The sequence below is a fragment of the Anabrus simplex genome, chromosome 6, assembly GCF_040414725.1.
Source record: "Anabrus simplex isolate iqAnaSimp1 chromosome 6, ASM4041472v1, whole genome shotgun sequence".
NCBI classification, from domain to species: domain Eukaryota; kingdom Metazoa; phylum Arthropoda; class Insecta; order Orthoptera; family Tettigoniidae; genus Anabrus; species Anabrus simplex.
The window spans coordinates 46,406,440-46,428,349 of record NC_090270.1 but is presented as its reverse complement, the minus strand read 5'-3'; positions in this window follow the sequence as shown (position 1 = coordinate 46,428,349).

The following is a 21,910-nucleotide window of genomic DNA, read 5'->3' as shown; positions in this document are numbered from 1 at the left end:
TGTCTACATGTAAGAAATACATACGTGAAATAATGCCCCCCATTTTTGAAACAGCCTGTATATATTACAATCTAAAAGTACTGTTACCGGTAATGGAAAAAATGTGAACATGTTTCTGTTATTGAAGCCATGATCAGCACGAACACAGATAATATTCAAATCACAACATATGAAGGATTGTCAACAAAGACTGAGACTGATTTTTTTCCTCTAGCTTCCGTGATAGTTTCCTATCTGTAACACAAATAATTGAAAAGAGCGGGTTCTTATGTATAATGTCCGTAGGCGGCAGCACTCTCGTATCGGTAAGTTGGTAATAATGCTCTATTGTGTAGACGCTACGTGCATTTCGCAAACATGAAAATGGAGGTGACGCGAGAGGAGCAGTACAGAGCAATCAAATTCTGTCTTCGTTTAAACCATGCAGCCACTGAAAATTACGAAAAGCTAAAGCAGACGTACGGTGAAGATGCACTACTTCATGCAACAATGTTTAGGTGGGTCAAGTACTTTAAAGAAGGACGACTTGTCTATGTTAAGCAAAGTGGACCTGGTGTTTCGACTTATGCTGTGACTAAAGTCAATATCAACACAGCTGCTGTGATTATCCGTAAGTATCAGCGGATAACATTACGTAACCTCAGTAAAATCGCCAGGTTCTCCAACACCAAAAAAGGGCAAAAGTTGTTCCATCTGCAGGGAAAGTGAAGGTGGTCATATTTTTGTACTGTAATGAAATGATTTACCAGCATGTACTTCCTCCTCACACTACTGTTACTACACGTGGGTATTGACTGCACTGATCAAGTGCATCGCGAAGATACGACCAGAGCTATCTCGGACTGGGTGGCGACTTCTTCATGGCAATGCACAGCCTTACGTCGCTAATCAAGTCATGCAGTTTCTGGCTCGATTCAACATTACCTGTGTACCGCATCAGCTTATAGCCCAGATCTTGCACCCTGTGATTTTTTTATTCCCAACACTAAAGGCAAAGCTTAGGGGAATTCGATTAGAAAACTCTGAAGAAACGTTCAAGAAAAGTGAGGCGATTCTCAAGGACCTGACAAAGAATGGTCTGCAGCATGTTTTCAAGGCCGGCGGAGACGCTATAAAAAGTGCATTGCAGTAGGAGGGGGTTACTTTGAAAAAGATCATGTAAACATTGAAATGGAGTAATAAACATCTGTGAAAGAAATCAGTCCCATTCCTTGTTGATCAGCCCTCGTACTTACAATTGAGAGAAATGAAAGCAGTGTATTTATGATGTGATTTTGATCTTATATGATTGTGTTGATGAAGGCTTCAAGATGTGAAACATGCTCACATTTATTCCATTAATAACGTTTTAGATTGCAATATGTGTTTTGATTTGGTAGTTTAAATATTTTCCCCCTCAATTTCTTAGTCGATACGGACCACGTGCATAATTACTTGTAACGATTGTTTATGCCGAGCATGCTGACTTCTCTATATCGGATATCGAATGACTTAAGTTCTCATCCTGCATAAGCTCACGAATCAGGTAGGGTTCTGTCTTAGCTTCAGTTTTCTATGGCAACTTAGTAACAGGAAAGTTGAAACAATCACGGTTCTTATTGACAACAGTAACAGACCGCTTCATCTGGAAAAATTAATACGGAGAGGTAGAAGTTGGAAATTAGAAGTATAAACCAATGGTTAAAACTTACTTTTTTTTCACAATATAAATTGCTCTTAAGTGGTCATTCTTTTCTACCCCAATGCTCTGGTTTATTTCTACTGTACCATTCACTAACGGAACACTAATATATAGTGAATCCCGGGTGTAGGCCTAAAAGAATAGAGAGCACTTTCAGATGACGGCAAACGTTCCATTTTTCTTGCACATAACTTTCGCTCGCAGAAATTTCAAGGCATCATGGGCTGTTTTACATTTTGTGTTTCGATTTGACGCTGTACAGGGAACCTGCGAGTCTGTGAGGATGGGACTCTACCAACGCTGGATTTTAATAATTGAACTGGCATACACATCCAGTCCCTCAGCCATTGGAATTAACCAAGGAAGGTTAAAATTCCCGAACCGGCCGGAACGATCTGCACCAAAGGCCAGCACACTAAACTTCAGCCATGGAGCCCGGGAATGGACTGGATGACTTACGGGGATAGATGGTAATAAACTGTCGTTATGCAACAAAACCACACTTAAAGTTTTCTTTGTTGTGACGGGTTCTAGACTTTGGAATTCTCTGCCTGTCAGTGTCAGAAATACCACATCATTACTTAAATTTAATACTGCTTGCCGAGATTACCTGCTGAATGCAGCTGACCAACTTCTAAGACTGGATTAGAGAATGACTGTGAGGAAAGTGTAATGTATTTTTGTCTAGGTTATTGTTTACTATATAATATTAAGTACTCAAACTCTGCTCCAAATGACGTATCACTACAGTGGTTAAGTGTACGAGAGGGCCAAGACCCTAATTTTGCCCCCTACAAAGGCAAAATAAATAAATAAATAAATAAATAAATAAATAAATAAATAAATAAATAAATAAATAAATAAATAAATATATAAATAAATAAATAAATAAATAAATAAATAAATAAATAAATAAATAAATAAATAAAATGAGAAATATTCACTCGTGACATTCATATGAGACATCCAAAAAAATAAAAATACGAACTATGTTTGTTTGTCAGCATGTGAGAAGGTGGGAAACAAGGGCAGATAGCAGGAAACAAGTTCCAAGGGCAGAAGATACTTAATAGAAAATTGTGAGCCGTTTACAAAATCGCTTAAATTTTAAAGAAATTTTATTTGACATATTTTACAAATTGATTTCATATATCTGTTCAATAAAAAACAATGTACGAAACTTCCTATTGTTGTATATCTTTCTTCCTATTATGATTAATTATATTATCATAAGATAATGTTCATTGATATAGTCCTATATCTGAATGGTCACCTTATTTGCAAGGCAGGTGCCGATTTCGGATGAAAAAATTCAAACTGTTATTTTCTATAATATCGGCTTCTGAAAAATTGTAGGCCGATTAACCAAAACTAAGGCTGGTTTGAGGGATTCCGTGTGATAAATTTAATATTCCTCTGACGTACAGTGTTATAAATGTTACGTACTTCAGCGTACTTAAGAGAACGGGTTCAAAGCTCACATCTCCGAATCATGGACTGTCAAACGCGAACAAAGGTTTCAGAATTTCCCTAAATTACCGCAGCTGCTGCAACTACCCGGACAACAGAGTCTCTTCATGTCGACAGAAATCTCATACACGAAAGTCAGCCTCTTCATGAGCTCTCTTTCTCTACTTAGTTTTCATTTGTATGAGGGCAGAAAAGGCACAAACACACACAGGTATGTTGCCATAAAAGGCATTAAGCTCAGTATTTCCTTTCAGAAATTATAGGGGATGTGATGGACCCAAAAGTCAATCAAAAACGTGGAGTTGTGTTACATTCATGGAGATGCCTGGAACAAAATATGCCACTCCATGTGATTCTCCACCCATATCATACTTCAATTTGTTTTTCACTAACTCTCTGCCAAGATACCGTGTGTATGCATAGGTCTTTTCCGGCTCCACTAAGAGTTGGCGCCAGTGGCCAGTATGCAGCGAATCAATTTGACACTTACAATACTTCAGTTTGTTCGTCTGACCAACACACACAAGCTGAGTCCGACAAATACGAGCGTCTGTGTTGTATCGTTCAGTGATCGTGTCGACGTTTGTGCCTGGAAAGAAACATTTGCCTCACACATTGCTTTTCTTATTTAATCAAAGTTAAATGGTTATGGAAAGTCATCGTTTGATGGTAGAAACATAATGGACACGCTCCTTCAATTAGAACTTGAGAGACAATTTAAATGTGGTGATTTCAATGTGAAGGACAGTGCGCGCTCTGGTAGCGGTATTGTGTATTATAACTCTTGATGGCCGATAAAACCAATAACGCACAAAGCTATCACCAAAAAATTATTAATTTAAATTACTCATTGATCTAAAGACGACCGGAATCGGCCAGAAAACATGGCAAAGTGATTTTGGTATACGACAATGCGCCGTCTCACAAAGCCAAACCAGTGATAGGCACCTTGAAATCACTTGGATGGGACATCTTTCCACACTCGCCGTACTCCCCGACCTGACACCATCTAACTATCACCTCTTCGCATCAATGGGTCACGTGCTCTCAGAGCAGCACTTTAGCAATTTCGAGGAAGTTGTAAAATGGCTCGACGAACGGTTTGCCGCAAAAGACAAGCAGATTTTCTGTCATGGTATTCGAAACTTACCTGAAAGATGGGCGAAGTGTATAGAAGCCGACGGACAATATTTTGAATAAACAAAAAAATTCCCTTAAAAAGTACGTGTTTTCTTTACCACAAAATGCGGCAAGAACGTATACGTACACCTAGTACTTCGGTTAGTTGATCTTCTCAGTGGAGGGCAGTTCATGTTTAGTTTCAAAGAAGGGATTTCAGGTCGACGATACTTTTTCAAGCAAAGGCGGAAAATATGGTCTGATTGTGGATACTAGCAATGCCAAATGTCTTAAAATTAAATCGTTAACACTGCCTTGTTTTATTTCTTCTTTTCCGCTGCTAACTTGTACCATCTCTCAGTCAAGTTAAGAGTTACATATCGTCGCTGCAGGGACAAAACCTCCTATGTGAAATATTTTAGTTTTGAACTTTCGCCGGTAAGGTTTTGTCGTCTAAGGTGCAATATTGTGTGAATATTGTCAAGCCATTCTCGCTCTTCATAATGTACGTGCTGCGGGTCAGTATATCTCCAGAAATATTATCACATAGGAGGTTTTGTCCCGTCAACGACGATATACTGTGTACAACCGTGAAGAAATAGTTCCTAAATTTAGTCTGATGGTCTATTAATTGTGTGTGTGTACGCGCAAAAATTCACCTTTAAGTACTTACAATTTACATTATTATTGCATACCCCTTGGATTAACATCGCGGCCACCCAGGAGTCTGCATGCCACAGTTTGGTAATGACTGGTGTATTGTATGATCTCTTCGCTCCCAGAAAAGCTAGAGCAAAACACTGTGCTTCAGTATCTGTACATTAATAATATATTCAAAATGTATAGACCAGTGTAATTAGTACATCCCTCTATACTGTGTCGAAGTCAGGGAGGTCTTCCAGTCATTAAATAGGGCCAAATCCTCATGTGCGTCACAGTTCCCCCTCGTGACACCATCTTATAGTGAGAAGCGACGGAAGAAGAAGGAGGTGGTATAAATACTCACTTAGGATTATTATAATTTATATTTTTTTCTCCAGATTGATTTTTAATGTAGTCACGAATTTATTGTTTATATCACTATGTCGAATTATTTTAAAGTATTTCTATGTTGTTTCTATAATTACTTCCATGATATTTATTATTTAAATCTATTGGTATTACCAATAGGATATCAATAATTGTTCGAACTGACAAAATCATCACATGTTTTAAGCATATTGATATCTTGAACAATCTCGACCATGTATTTTGAATTACTAAAATATGTTTAAATAATTTTCAGATATTCCCGCATTTAGACTATTCCCGAGTCTAGCATGGAAATCTAACTCATATACTCGGAGCCGATATTCAAGCATGCCTTTAAAGATGAGAGAGTGAACGGAAAAATATCTCCAATATCCTGTACGTGAAAAAAACAGTTCTAGTCCCAGATTATGATCGTGAATTTTAATATATTCTTCATCTTTTCAACTGAAATACTAACGCATAAGATTTATAATTATTGTTAATATTGTGGTTAATAAATTATCACTCGAAGGAATTCACAGATTTTGACCGCTTGGCTATTGTACTTGACATCTCTTTGGTACGTACCACGTGTACTAAACACGACAAAATACTTAGAAATTTCCAGTACCGTGCAATTTAATATCATTTGTATTGTTATTACTAGAAGACCCGTGATAAGTTGGTCAAATAACTCGTCTTGATGTGCCTGTCGTAGTTATTCTGTTTTGCCTGCCATTTTCAATGGTTTAATAAACATTTAATAAGAAGTGCGTTAAGGTACGCCGCAGTTCACAGTCAGAATTCATCCATTCTGAAGTCATTATATCGCCTGTTTGGTAAAATGTTATCCATATATTCGCTTTTTCATTCTGAAATTCTTGATGTCAAGTTTGGTATTGTGTCGTAGAAGGCAATGATAATTTTAATGGCAGATATTATGCATGGAACGGTTGTCTTGTGAGCTCATAGGTTAGTCTCGAAAGATAGTTCTTAAAATGCATGGTCTTCACTTTTTATTGTGTAGCTAGGTTATCCTTTGTAAGGTGTTTCCAGATAATGTCTAAGGCGTATGTCATGATGGTGTCTGCTTGAACGTAGACTTTTTCTCTCAGCAGCATATAAGTTATTAGGAACGCTTTGCCGTCTGTTGAATATATTTGGAAGCTGTAAACGTTAGAGAATCAAAGTGTATGTAGCAGGGAATAGTATTCTTCCGTGATCAGAGGAAGTGTATACTCCCTTCCCTGACAGTTTGTAATTAAACATGGCTGCATGCAATGACATTATTGAGGATGAAAACTACATATATATCAGAATATTAATGAAAGTGTTAGTCCCTCAGCAACCTGCTAAGTACGGAATGTATTGCGTGTTAGGGCAAGCTTTCGCCTGCAATTACTGGAGTGATCTTTTAGTTTTACTTGATTTTATGTTTACTCAAAGTTGGCTGAACGTAGAGACCTATCAATGACTCATGTTTCACTAGCAGGTAATTCCGGAGAGAATTAATCAAAAATGAAGCAAATCGGACCAATCGAACGGACGGACGGATTTTCCAAATCTGCTTTTAGTAAACTATTTGAATATTTTATTATTATTATTATTATTATTATTATTATTATTATTAATTTTTTTAGTAGTATTTATTCATTCATCATGTCGTTTGCATATTTACAGGACTCTGTTTTATATAAACATATCTCTTCTAATAACTTGAGAAATATTAATCTTGTAACTAAACCACATATATTACAGAAGTAGTAGTATTATTATTAACATATTAATACTTAAAATAAATTGAACTTGTAACTATCTCTTGCACACATTAAATAAATTATTATTATTATTATTATTATTATTATTATTATTATTATTATTATAATACAAAATCACACCAACCTCAACAGAGTCGAGTAGATATCAGTAAAATACCACTTAAGGTGAAACCTTGTGTGTGGTAATTTAAAATATTAATTACATAGAGAGAAATCGATTTTAAAATGATGCCTGAAGTACGAGTATGGGTATGAGTGAATGACGGATATGATCAACAGCACGTGGCAGAGCATTGAATAGAAATTGGATATGGTGACGTGATATTCTCATTTAGTTATTTCTTCCATAACAGTTTTATTATCCCTGACAAAGGATTTAGGACACTTCAGACTCATTTTCTGACCTAATGAAGTAGTTTGTAAAGAACCAGGAAGGACATTAAAGAATTTTGGAATGAAGTACAAGAAATCGCGCTTTGTTATGCTAAGTTATTATTATTATTATTATTATTATTATTATTATTATTATTATTATTATTATTATTATTATTATTATTATTAGCCGTAGTTGGGTGCTGTTCACTGCATCGAGGCACGTACGTTACTTAGCCAGTATCCTCGCTGCCAGTTATAGATATGGCGCCAGAGGACTAGACTCCCGGTCTGGACGTTTTTCCACGCATCCCGCTGGAGAAATGCGCCATCGGTATTAAAACATGACTTGGCTCGCACGATCGAAAGGCTGGCTTCCAACTGACCTGTTTTTTTCCTACGTTCACCACTCAAATTTATCCATGCAGAACAATGAAGAGGACAAGTTTTAAGATATTGCTATAGGAATTGCCCTATCTGCTGCATTCGCTCTGTCTGAAACTCGTCCAATTCACACTCCAGGAACACATTCCAATTGAACAAGAACTCAATCGTAATGTAAGAGGAAATATAGGAACTGTGATCCCGGATTAAGAATAGAGAAAACTGAGGAGGAAGAAAAATTCCTATTTCGAAACCACCTACCATAATCAGTCCATACTGAGCGGTTAAGGGTGAGCAGCTGTGAGGTTGCATTCGGAAAATAGTGAGTTCGAACTCCACCATCGGTAGCCCTGAAATTGTTTTTTCGTAGGTTACCATTTTCCCACCAGGCTGTACCTTAATAATAGCCACATACGTTCCTTCCCCCTCCTATCACATAAGACCTACCTGTGCCGGTGCGAAGTAAAACTTACTGTAAATTAAATGTTTAAATATATAATTAGTCCATACGATGCTGAGTGTGGACAAGTTCAGTTCTCTATGTATATGTCAGGTATAACAATTAAACATATTAAAATATATTTAAAGTAAACTATACTTCAGCGAGAAAGCATTGTCTAAAATGATTGGATAGATAAATATCTAACATGATCGTAAAAATCTATATATATATAAGAGCAGGTCGGTCTGGAGCGATCTATATGTATATAGGTATAAAAATGGAAATAGACGTGAATTAATGAGCCACTTCCATAAATCTCAGAAATTTGAAACTTGAAACCGGAGAAGATAATGACCGCAGAATTACTAGAAAAATCTAAAATTCTCAAAATTCTCCGAAGGGGGCACTGTGGGCGGCTTCAAATTTTAGGCTCAGCATAAGAACGCAGTCGTATAATTTATCCAAAGCGACAACCTATAGGTATCGTGGGCTTAAAATATCGTTAATTGCCTCATTTGTATCCCCTTCCCCCTAAATCAAGATGGCGGCGCAATCTGCCATACGAGATAGAAAATAGAAAATTGGCGAAATTATAGCCTTTAGCCTGTAACCGACAGAAAATTCCAAGATGTTCAAATTTTTCACATTTTATCCGCAAAAATATCGAAATATGACGCAATTTTCATGACTGTGCGGACATTCCTTTTGAGCTATTTGTTGACTAAACGGTAAGTCGTATCACAAAACGGATGGCACAATTTCTGCTCAATTTGGAGTGATCTATAACTTTGGTTCTATGACTTTTGTCTTATCTCTCTCCCTTATGCGTTAGATTTGGCTGTATTTCTGGATTGTTTTCAAATTTGGTTATTTTTACACGAGATACGAGGTACGAGAATATATTTTAGAACCAAACATGTAGAAAGCTTAAAGGGGCGACTAAATGGCGCAAGCCGTTTGTTAATATGATGTACTGTTTAGAAGTAGTGAATTTCGAAGTAGAGGTCTGCTCTTAAAGAAATTTAATAAAATCTCAATTACCGCGTGTGAAGTAATTTATGTAGAAATCTGCATACGAAGCAGAAAACCGTAGCGAAGCACGGGCACATTTCCTAGTTTCAGATAAATTATAATATCTTAAAGATTACTTTGTTATTGTAGTACTTCCTTATTTTATCTACAAAACTTAATCTAATTCATAGTTTGTTATAGCATTTCCTTTTCAGTTTCGATTCAATTCGTTTAAATGTAAAATTTATAACTAGAGTCAGGATTTTGGAGCGGTGATAGTAGAGAAAGCAAACTTACTGAAGCGAGTAGCAGGTACACTGTTGCCTCCGCAACGGGTATGTTACGAGCTTTTCATAAACACTAGGGGTTCATCCATCAGAACCCCTAGAATTCATTTTACACTCGCTAGAGTAGGAAAGAGTGGGTCAGTCCAGGCCTCCTCCTAATAACCAAATTATTTTGCATTCTAACCTCTAAATGCCTAAATATCCAGACACTATTTATAACACGTTACACCTAAATAAACAAAGCAATCTGTTATTATACATTTCTTGTTCATTTGTATTTTCATACTTTAATATTCTCTGCCGATATTACGTTGTAACTTTAACATTCACAGATGAAATAAGTTTACAAGCTTTTGTTTTACCAGCTTCTAGTTAGCAAACAAGGTTATGGATATATAAACTTAAAATGTTTATCCCCTTTTCCGTACCAGTTGTGGCACTATAAATGTCACAGTTTTATTACAGCAGTAAACATGTTGACACCTATTACAATAATGGTGGTATTTCCGGGAGCTTTAAATCGTGCAGAAGAAAAACAATGTACGAGGTAAACAAATATTCTATTATTAATGGGATTATCAGTCAGCACTATTAAACACCAAATTCTTTGAGGAATATAAAGAGAAGAAGAAGAATCGGTCAACCGAACAAGTGGCTGTGCAGGTTAGGTCACGCAGCTATCAGCCTGCATTCGAGAGTTTAGTGGGTTCGAGCCCCATTACCGGCAGCACTGAATATGGTTTTCTGTGTTTCCCATTTTCACACCAGGCAAATTAAATACCTTAATTAACGCCACGGTCGCATCCTTCCTACTCCTATCTCTTTCCTATCCCATTGTCGCCGTAGTACCTGCCTGTATTGATGCGACATACAGCAAAATTATAAAAATAAGTAACAATGGAGAATTAGCGAGTGAAGAAAGACAAGGAATGTCGATATTATATTTAGGCCACCAGAAAAGGTATTCAGTTCGAAATCCCTCCCCAGTAAGACGAAATTCATTACAATAATTAAATATGGGTGCCTGTGAGTAGCAGAGACGCTTCCCAGAAGCGAATTAACATAATCACAAAAGAAAGAAAGAAAGAAAGAAAGAAAGAAAGAAAGAAAGAAAGGGAGCTCTAGGGAATATCCTGGGACCCATAAAATTAGAGGCAACAAATTAACTTCCTGCATGGATTCGAACGAAGTGTTATATGAAAAGTTAGAAAAGATCTCAGGGTAAATGTAGAACGGGAGAATGACTTTCTACGGATAAATCAAACTAGTACAGGCAGATAGGACGTCAAGTAATATTTTGGACTTCCAGGAGAACAGAAGGCACAAAATCCGCGGGTAAGGAAGTTTCTCAATGTCTAGAAAAGCCTGGGGTCAAGACAGAAGACATCGGTAGAAAGGACGTGTTCGTATGGAAAATTAAGGCGGCAAAGTATAAGTCCAAAGAGAAACCCAATTGACAAAGGGAGAAGGAACAATTACAACTGGTTTCATATACCTAAAGATCTTGTCAAGTTGTGGAATTTGGAAATGAAAAAAAACTTTCAGGGCTGCCAACAATGTTGTTTTATGCTCACCATCTCCCGAATACAAGCTGATAGCCACATCAGCCAAACCTCGCAGGCTCGAGAACAAGACAGAGCGGGCCAGAGAATGAAGTAATGCTGATGAAGGTGGAAAAGAATAGAAAGTGAATGAAGATAGTTTGGTACTCGTAACCATATTAGGCTGAAACGTGTATAACAGTGATTGCATAAAGAAGTGGAAGTAGATATATCACGGCTAGCAGCAAGGCTGCTATAACCCTAGAGGGAAACACCAATGAAAAGTGTAACAATTCAAGTACTTTGAAGGCTGACTAGCAGACGAATAGGATTTGGATGTGTAAATCACAACCAGAATCGGCATTGCAAGAAATATGTCTCCGAAATTAAAACACCTTGACGACTGATTTGAAATTCACTGGCGTGTGGCGTTACAGGTTTTGTTTTACGGTATTGAAGGATTGTTAATGTAGACCTTTGAAATTGAGGATATGTCTCAGAAAGTTCAAGATTTCGTGGATAAACAACAGGTACTGCCGCGTGTTGGGAATAACATGAAGTCTTAATAATCGCAAGAAAGCAGCCTTTTATGGTCGTACTTCAAAAATTACGAATACAGCCTGATACAACTGATTTTCCTTTGCTAAAAGTCCCGGAGGCTGGTCCGATGTCCACTCAGCCTACGTGATTACAATTGAGGAGCTATCTAACGGTGAGATGGCAGCCCCGGTCTATAAACTCAAGAATAAATGCCGACCACACGACACCTCGTAATCTGAAGCCCTTTGGTCGCTTGTAGTTGAAGGTTGCACCAAAAACGTAGAAGCATTCGGCATTAATTAAAGTACGTTACCCTGATTTGTCTGGTGTGAATATTGGACACCGTGGAAGACTATCTTCAGGGCTGCCAACAGTGTTGTTCGAACTCACCAAGCTCGTAGCTGTGTGAAACACATAGCCAATTCACTCTGCCACACTCTGTCTTTGCAGACAAGATGAAAAGGTGACTTGGAAACAGACGGATACAATATTATACCGGACGCGGAAAATTTGACAAATGGTTAATATCTGCGATATGGCAGCTCTGATATTGGAAGGACAATATAATAAAAGGACACCTTAAACCTTGTTGACGACACACTCAATGAAACAGTTCTCACCCCCACAGGTGCCTTAAACTAATACCTGTTCACAAACTATACCTTCTCATTCCCCTGACGTGCAATGAATGATACTATGAATGGATAAACGAAAAGGAAACCACAAGAAATTTAAAAATCAGAGAAAATATCTGAGATACAATTCAGAAAATGGTGATTGAAATTCCACGGGCACCTGTACATAATGTATAGCAATTAGCTGACAAGGATCTGCAACAAATCCTTATTATTACCGAAGAAACAATTGTAGATAGAAAGTTTGAAGGTCTTTTTTTTTTTTTTGCTAGGGGCTTTACGTCGCACCGACACAGATGGGTCTTATGGCGACGATGGGATAGGAAAGGCCTAGGAGTTGGAAGGAAGCGGCCGTGGCCTTAATTAAGGTACAGCCCCAGCATTTGCCTGGTGTGAAAATGGAAAACCACGGAAAACCATCTTCAGGGCTGCCGATAGTGGGATTCGAACCTACTATCTCCCGGATGCAAGCTCACAGCCGCGCGCCTCTACGCGCACGGCCAACTCGCCCGGTGTTTGAAGGTCTAATAGGTAAACATAAATTTGCGGAGAAACCAAAAATATGTATATACAATACAGACAGAAGAACGCAGGGAGGACTCGAGGACTTAGTGAACGAATGAAGAGAAGTTGTTGTTGCTGTTGTTTGAGTCATCTGTCCATACACTGGTTTGATGCACCTTTCCAAACTATCCGACTTTTTAAATTTCTAAGTAACTAGTACATCCTGCATATGCTTTTCATATTCATACATTGGTCTACCCCTGGCGTTCTTACCGCCTGTACTTCCCTCAAAAACCAACTGAACATGTCCTGGGTGTCTTAAGATGTGTTACCGATCTCACCCCCACTGTTCTTCTGTAACACACATTTCAACACTTTGTATTCTCTTTCCTACTGAAATAGTTATCGTCGATGTTTCACTACGCTCGAGACTAAAGTCTTCAAAATCGTTTTCCTAATTCCTATATCAGTCTTCGAAGTAATTAAATTTCTTTCGTGAGAAAGATTGTCCTTGCTTGTGCTAGTCTGCATTTTATGTTAATTTTATCTTAATTATTTTACTACCTAAGTAACAACATTCATCTACTTCCTTCATTATACCATTTACAGATCTAATATTTTCTGCGTCAGCAGACTTCGTTCGACTGCACTCCATTAGTTTTGTTTTGGACTTATTTATTTTCATCTCGTACTCCTTTCTCAAGGCTCTGTCCATGTTATTCAGCAATTATTCCAGATCTTTGTAGACTCAGATAAAATAACAATATCATCAGCAAATCTCATAATTTAGATTTGCTCTCCTTGGATTGTAAATCGCAGATATATTGGGAGAAAAATAGGTATACTAAATAATTTCAAACGCGTTACTTAGTTGGGCATAGCGAATCAAAAATTGTACTTGTTACTGTGCTTAATGGACTCTGTTAAGTAACGTCCAAATCTAATTAAATACACAATTACTTGAAAACAAACTTGGGGCCACAGGTGGTAAGTATAAAGGAGTGGTGAATGTGCTTTGATGATCTAATTTCAGTTCTGTATCACCTTGTGGGTGGGGGCATGCGAATAACATCTACGGCATCACTTTCCAGTCGTAAGAGGCGAATAAACAGAGCCCCAGATTCTCTAAAAATTGGGAGCTTGGGCTAACAACCACTGTCCACTTACCTGAGCCCTTGTACTTGTGCCACACTCCTCACTTTCATCTCCTCTATCAGACCATCCCTGGTTAATTCTTATTAAACTTCGACGCCGATCGTGTTAAGTTTACGAGGACTAGAAATTCTGCCGATAACTTGATTTTTCGAAGTGTCGGACCCCTTATATTTTTCTCTCTGATTATAGATAGTAGAGGATGGTTGCCAAGTTGAACTTAATCTTCAAACACAAATCACCATCACTTCTCCTTTCTTCATGCTGCTCGTTTGTCTGTGTACCGAGCATGATCTGTTTGATATGCTGAAATGCACACGTTAGTAATGCTAATATGTACGGAATACACAGTGCTGTGTCACACACCCATTAGTGAAGTTTGGGTGGGGTAATGGTTTGGTGCAATCATATCGCAGTTACATTAGCAACTATGGCATGTTTGATCTGTCATGTGCGCGGAGTTGGCTCAGCAGCACATAAATAACTCCACAGAATCAACACGCATTCCTGTCACCATCTTCATAGAAGAGATTTTCATATATATAATCTGAGAAAATGTCAAACTGACACTGTCAACTGGCAAACTATAGCCAGTTATAAGTGAAAATGGCTTCATTTTCGCTTCGAACGATGAGAGAAATATCGTCTGCAAAGTGCACGTTTCTGATGTTTGTGCTGCCAATCAAGACTCTTGTTTTTAGTTAAGAAGGAAGGCAGACTTTTAGAGTCGACTCAGCTAATGTATTAAATATTTCAGCCAGTACTTCATACGTATAAAGATACTTTATTAAACAATGAAGAATTGACAGCTCCTTTAATGATATACTCTGCATAGAAGTAGTAGAGTTCAGGGGATAATGTACAAACATTGATTTACTCCATTTGTCACATAGGAAAAGTCTGAGAAATCACAGTAAAATTTGACGGTTGCAGCATGGTTTTTACAGAGACATTTCAGAAACGATATTAAATGGGATGAAACACCAAATTACGCGAGTACCTACCGTAACTTGTCCCACATAACCCATTGTCTATATCTATATATATATAAAGTAGCTTGTATATATATAAAATAACTTGTCCTGACTGACTGACTGATTCATCATCGCCGAGCCAAAACTACTGGACATAAAGAAATGAAATTTTGGGGATATATTCATATTAAGATGTAGGTGCTCGCTAAGAGAGGATTTTTGGATATTCCTTCGCTAAGGGGGTGAAAAGGGGGGTGAAATTTTAAAATGAGTGTATCTATATCTCAAAACTTTAAACGTTTACAGATGTAAAAATTGGTATTTAGAATCTTCTTTAAAAATAAGGAAACACGTATTTTTTTGTTTTCAGAAAATGCCAATAGGAGGGGTGAAAAAGGGTGAAAATTGGGAAAAATGGGTTGAATGCCTTTAATCAGGATAACGGTACTTATATCTCAGAAACTGAAGATATTACAGACCTGAAAATTGGTACTTTTGATCTCTTTTAAAAATAAAGAAACACGTATTTTTCTGTTTTTGGAAAATCCAATTAATGGGAGGGTGAAAAGGGGGTGAATTTTTAAAATGAGTGAATCTATATCTCCAAACTTTTAAAGTTTGCAGATGTAAAAATTGGTATTTAGAATCTTCATTAAAAATAAAGAAACACGTATTTTTTTGTTTTCGGAAAATCGCAATAGGAATCGTGAACAGGGGTGAAAAAGGGGTTGAATGCCTTTAATGAGGCTACTTATATCTCAGAACCTGAAGATATTACAGACCTGAAAATTGGTGTTTGGGATCTCTTTTAAAAATAAAGAAACACGTGTTTTTTTGTTTTTGGAAAATCCAATTAATGGGGGGTGAAAAGGGGGTGATTTTTTAAAATGAGTGTATCTATATCTCAAAACTTTTAAAGTGTATGGATGTAAAAATTGGTATTTAGAATCTCCTTTAAAAATAAAGAAACACGTATTCTTTTGTTTTCGGAAAATCCCAATAGGAAGGGTGTAAAAAGGTGAATAATGGGTTGAATGGCTTTAATGAGGCTACTTATATTTCAGAACCTGAAGATATTACAGACCTGAAAATTGGTATTTTGTAACTACTTTAAAAGTAAAGAAACGCGTATTTTTTCGTTTTTGTAAAATCCAAATATTGGGGGGTGAAAAGGGGGGTGAATTTTTTAAAATGAGTGTGTCTACATCTTAAAACTTTAAAATTTACAGATGTAAAAATTGGTAGTTAGAATCTCCTCTAAAAATAAAGGAACACGTATTTTTTTGTTTCCTGTAAATACCAATTTTTACATCTGGGTTGAATGCCTTTAATGAGGATACTTATATTTCAGAACCTGAAGATATTACAGAACTGAAAATTTGTATATGGGACCTCCTTTAAAAATGAAGAAACACGTATTTTTTAATTTTTGGAAAATCCAATTAATGGCTGTTAAACAGGAGTGACAAATTGGGGTGAATTTTTTGAGAGACTATATCTACAGAATATCCTGGAAACGTAAAATGTTACAGACGTAAAAAGTGGGTGTTTGGAATCTCCTGTAAATGTAAGGAAACATAGGTGATTTGTTTTTGGAAACTCCACTTAAGGGGAACTCAAAAGGGGTGAAATTTTAAAATGAGAATTTTTACAGTATATCTAAAAAAACTTAACATGTTACAGAAGTGAAAAAATGGTATTTTTTTATCTCTATTAAACATTACGAATCGTGTATTTTTAGTTTTCGGAAATACCACTTGGGTGGTGGGGGGTGGGTAGAAGTGACTGAAAATGGTGTTGAATTCTTTTAATTAGGCTACTGATATCTCAAAAATGAAGATATTACAGACGTGAAATTTGATATTTGCAATCTGCTTTAAAAGTAAAGAAAGACGTGTTCTCGGAAAATCCAATGAGAGGGGGGAGGGTGAAAGAATTGAAAATTTAATTGACTTAATTGTATGAGAATGCATACATCTAATAAAAACTAAAGTTGTTACAGACGTGAAAATTCGTATTTCGATCTCCTTTAAAAACAAAGAAAAACGCGTTTTGGTGGGGAAACCATCTTGGAGGGTGGGAGTGTAAAGAGTTGAATTCCTTTCATAAGGACACATAAATCAAAAACTGAAGAAGTTAGAGTCGTGATAATTGGTATTTAGAAGATCTTTTACTATTAAAGAAACAAGTATTTTTTGCGGGAAAATTCACTTGGGGGGGGGGGAGTAGTGTGAAATGAAGTGAAAAAAGTAAATTATTTTTATGGGGATACTTATATCTCAAAACTGAAGGCAATAGACGTGAACATTGGTGTTTGGAATCACCTTTAAACATAAAGAAACAAGCCTTCTTTTAATTTTTTTGGGGGGGGAGGTGGCGGTAAATAAACTTAACGGCTGTGGGGTGTAGAAGGAGGTGAGACCTATTGATTTTACTGTTCTTAATGTACTTATAAGTATCCTCCGTTGTTCAAGCGGCAGCGCGCCGGCCTCTCACAGCTGGGTTCCGTGGTTAAAATCCCGGTCACTCCATGTGACATTCGTGCTGGAAAAAACGGAGGCGGGACAGGTTTTTCTCCGGATACTCCGGTTTTCCCTGTCATCAGCCATTCCAGCAACACATAATAGTAATAGTAATAATAATAATAATAATAATAATAATAATAATAATAATAATAATAATAATAATGTTCCGGACAGTCGTCAAATGTGCGGACCGCGCTGGAAACGGCTCCTGGACGGATAATGACTAAGAATGCAGTCCGGCCGCGGGTTCAGTGCCGCCAAAGCACCCAATATGACACCACGCCGGATCTTCTGAAGGATTTTATACATATTAAAATGATTATAGGAAAAGATGGCAAAGATTTACGGACCCAACTGACCGGGAGGAATACCTGAGCCTAGCCCGGGAAGTACGAAATCGATTCCTGGAAAGGAAGATTGAAAAATGGGAGGAAACGTGCCGTAATCTAATAGAAAACGAGCCAGATCGGGAATTTTGGTGGATTCTCGCAGAAAACGAGTCAGATCGCGAATTTCGGCGGATTATATATCTAAAACAATAAGCATTCAATTATAAATTTCAGTATAATACCGTAGCGAAGCACGGGTATCTTGCTAGTAGTCAATAAAACATATAAAGGCAAGGACACAAAACTTGAAACATTCTTCAATCATATGCCTCATGTTCAGGTTTGACTCTCATGCTCCTTTGCCTTTGAAAATACCTGCTTGTTCTACAGGTATTTGAGTTTGCATTAATGGTTTTAAGCATTTATTGATTATGTCCGACTCGTTTGCTGAACGGTCAGCGTACTGGCCTTCGGTTCAAAGGGTCTCGGGTTCGATTCCCGGCCGGGTCGGGGATTTTAACCTTAATTGGTTAATTCCAATGGCACGGGGGCTGGGTGTATGTGTTGTCTTCATCATCATTTCATCCTCATCACGACGCGCAGGTCGCCTACGGGAGTCAAATAGGAAGACCTGCACCTGGTGAACCGAACCCATCCTGGGATATCCCGGCACTAAAAGCCATATGATATTTCATTTCATTGATTTATTATGTAGAGCAGGAAATTGCTAGCGTGGAATATTTGCAGTAGTACAATATTAGGAATAATCCCTTATACACGTTTTCTTTGTGAAGAGATATCAGTACAGATGTTGTCCAGTCCTTGGACCCTTCCCAGTTTTCCACAGTATATTACATATTGAATATAAGACACTCATGACTTCCTCTCCCATAACTTTCAGCATTTCTCCCAAAATACCATCAAAACCTGGGGATTAGTTCTTCCTCAAATGGTTGATGGCATTTGAACAGGATACAATAAGATTAGGATGTGAGGGATGGAATCGTAGGACAGAGCGTGAAAGTGCGAGCTGGTACAAATAGTGTGTGTGTTTGCTATCATTGTAATAGTGTCTGACTAATTATCCACTTCAGAAGACGCAATTCATATTACGAAAGACATACTCCTTTGACAAATAAATGCTTACGGCATGACCGAAATCCTTCCCACTGCTTAGAAAAGTTCCATAATACGACCAATAAGAAAAACTTAATCCAACTTCGGACCTATTTGAATACATTCTTGTCTTAATAAAATATTCGGAAAAGACTTTAGAAGCCAGATCACAAATTATGTTATCAAACACAAACTACTCGATAAATGTCAATCAGGATGTCAACATAACCGCAGCACCATCGCAACACTACCAAAAGTTTGAAATGGCATTCAAGTAGAAAAGGACAAATGACTGTCCTAGTCTTTCGGACTTAAGGAAAGTATTTCAGTGATAGGAAGGGGAAATTTATTTTGCTAAGGTAAAAGCACTCTGTTTTTCCTCAAGCACATTCACGTGGCTGCACTCGTACCTAACCAGGCGGCAGAAGTGTGTGTCAGCAGGTACGAAAATAGGGCAGTGTTCAAATGCCTCCACACTTTTCACACTTGGCATACTAGAACTTGCTGCCCAGGAGACGTACATCTAAATATAGAAAAAATCTGAAAGACATCCATAAATAGATTCTAGCGATTTTTAACACACACACACAAATAGAAATTTCAATTTAAATGTTCTCTCAATTTTTCCTCGTTCATATCACATTATCACTTTTGTTCTAACGTAATTTTGAAAGATCCAAGTTGTGGATGTAAAGGGTATGACACGGCGTGTATAGAACAAGACCTCGCCCCTTTCTTTTACCCTATCAGACAACATAGGCTTCAAAGTCCTTTCAGACTACCATTTCAATAATTTCAATAATATTTTGACCTTGTAGTAGGGCTACACCGTCCATGAAAGGAGAAATAAGTCCGTAGACGTAACTTCAGTCAAGAGCAGTTTAAAGCAAGTGTGTTTCTTAAAACTTTTAATTGATTTTTTTTCTACTTTAAAGCATGTTCAGTTCTTTGCCATGCATAAAATAGGAACCGGAATTAAAATTAATTCTGCATTTTATTATCGATTGAATATTGCCTCCATTCTTTTGCTCCTAAAATAACACGAAATTGGATTTTTGCCTATTGTATGACTAATGCAAAATTGACAGAAATATCTCCTATAGTTTTTTTTTTGCTAGGGGTTTTACGTCGCACCGACACAGATAGGTCTTATGGCGACGATGGGATAGGAAAGGCCTAGGAGTTGGAAGGAAGCGGCCGTGGCCTTAATTAAGGTACAGCCCCAGCATTTGCCTGGTGTGAAAATGGGAAACCACGGAAAACCATTTTCAGGGCTGCCGATAGTGGGATTCGAACCTACTATCTCCCGGATGCAAGCTCACAGCCGCGCGCCTCTACGCGCACGGCCAACTCGCCCGGTCCTATAGTTTTTACCTCATTGCAAAACCCAGAGTTGTCATTAAGTATTGAACCCTTTCAGGCCTGCTATACTATGCCACCACGTAAGCTAAAGCCAAGTATCCATGACAACAGATGTGGCAACGCCTAGTTCCTCTGCAGGATTCTAACGCACTCTTCTCCGCACACCTTACCATGATTACCGGCATTCTCGGGGTGGTTTATTTGAGTCTAGAAAATTATATCTAGCTTACAGGCTTAACGGTGTGGTGGAAAAATCAGGACACTCTATGCTGCGGCAAATTAAAGTCTCCTAAAGTGAGCTAACTAATGTTTAATGGCCTTGTTCACAGATAAATGACATAGAAGGAACTAAAACATAAACTCATACATATGTTTATATAGGTCATTAGGACAATATTCATTTTGCAGGGCCGAGTGGCTCAGACGGTTGAGGCGCTTGCCTTCTGACCCCAACTTGGCATATTCTATCCTGGCTCAGTGGTATTTGAAGGTGCTCAAATACGTCGGCCTTGTGTCGGTAGATTTATTGGCACGAAAAAGACCCCTTTCGGGGCAAAATTCCGCCACCTCGTCGTCTCCGAAAACCGAAACAGTAGTTAGTCGGACGTAAAGCCAATAACGTTATTATTAGGACCATATTTTGGAGTACGTGACCCTCCGAAATAAAAAAATTCTCACATGACGAGATGAATTTGACTTAGTTTCAAAAACGTACATGCCCATCAATAATCTAGTGAAGTATTGTAATTAAAAATGTGTCAGTGAACACTATATTACATTCCTATCGACACTGGGAACAAAGTTAAGGATAAACAAGAACAATAATTGATGCTACTTGAGTGCTTATTGCCCACCTACCATTTTCACCAAAGAATAAAATAAAAATATACACTTCAGTGAGCCAATACTTGGGCCCTAGATCTACAAACCCAGAATCATTACGTGAACTAGGCCAGAACTTACTCACGACATAAAATCCTCACACATATCACCAAAACAACAAACAAGAAAGTAATGTAACAATACAAAATCAACCTCTGGCTGCGTGTACATTTTTGTCCAAGTCAAAGAAAAAACCGGGCGAATTCACGTTGGTTTGCTAAGATTCGAACCATTGATCTTCTGCCTTTATGGCGGGTAGCTAAAAGAAAGAAAACCTTAAATACTTTATTTACGAAAAGAGGTTCATACCACCTACATTCATTAATTAATTGCCTGGCCTTACGGCCGAAATATTTCCTGGTATTTAAAACAAACCTTAAAAGATTTAAACCTTGCTTGTAAAAATATAAGTACAGACTTGGTCAAATGTGTTTCCTTTCTCTTCCCCGGTCGTCACTCCCCTAAAGAAGAACATTCATTAACACTGACAGTTGAGGTTTGACACATACCGGTTAGGGGACAGGAGTAAATTAATATGAAAAGGCCTTCCTTACGAAAAGCTCTACATGAATGGGCTCTTGGATTCGAATCCCAGCATCGTTCATAGTACACCATTCTGGGTATCTCCCCCACTGACCTTATGTTATAAAATTCCTGCTAATTTACATTACACAATCGAGTGCAATTCTGATACAACTAACGGGTTTCAAACACATGCATCAATGGGACTCTATTCACATTCAAATGCTACACCATTATATCCTAACACCTTAATCTTTAAACTAATACATTCAC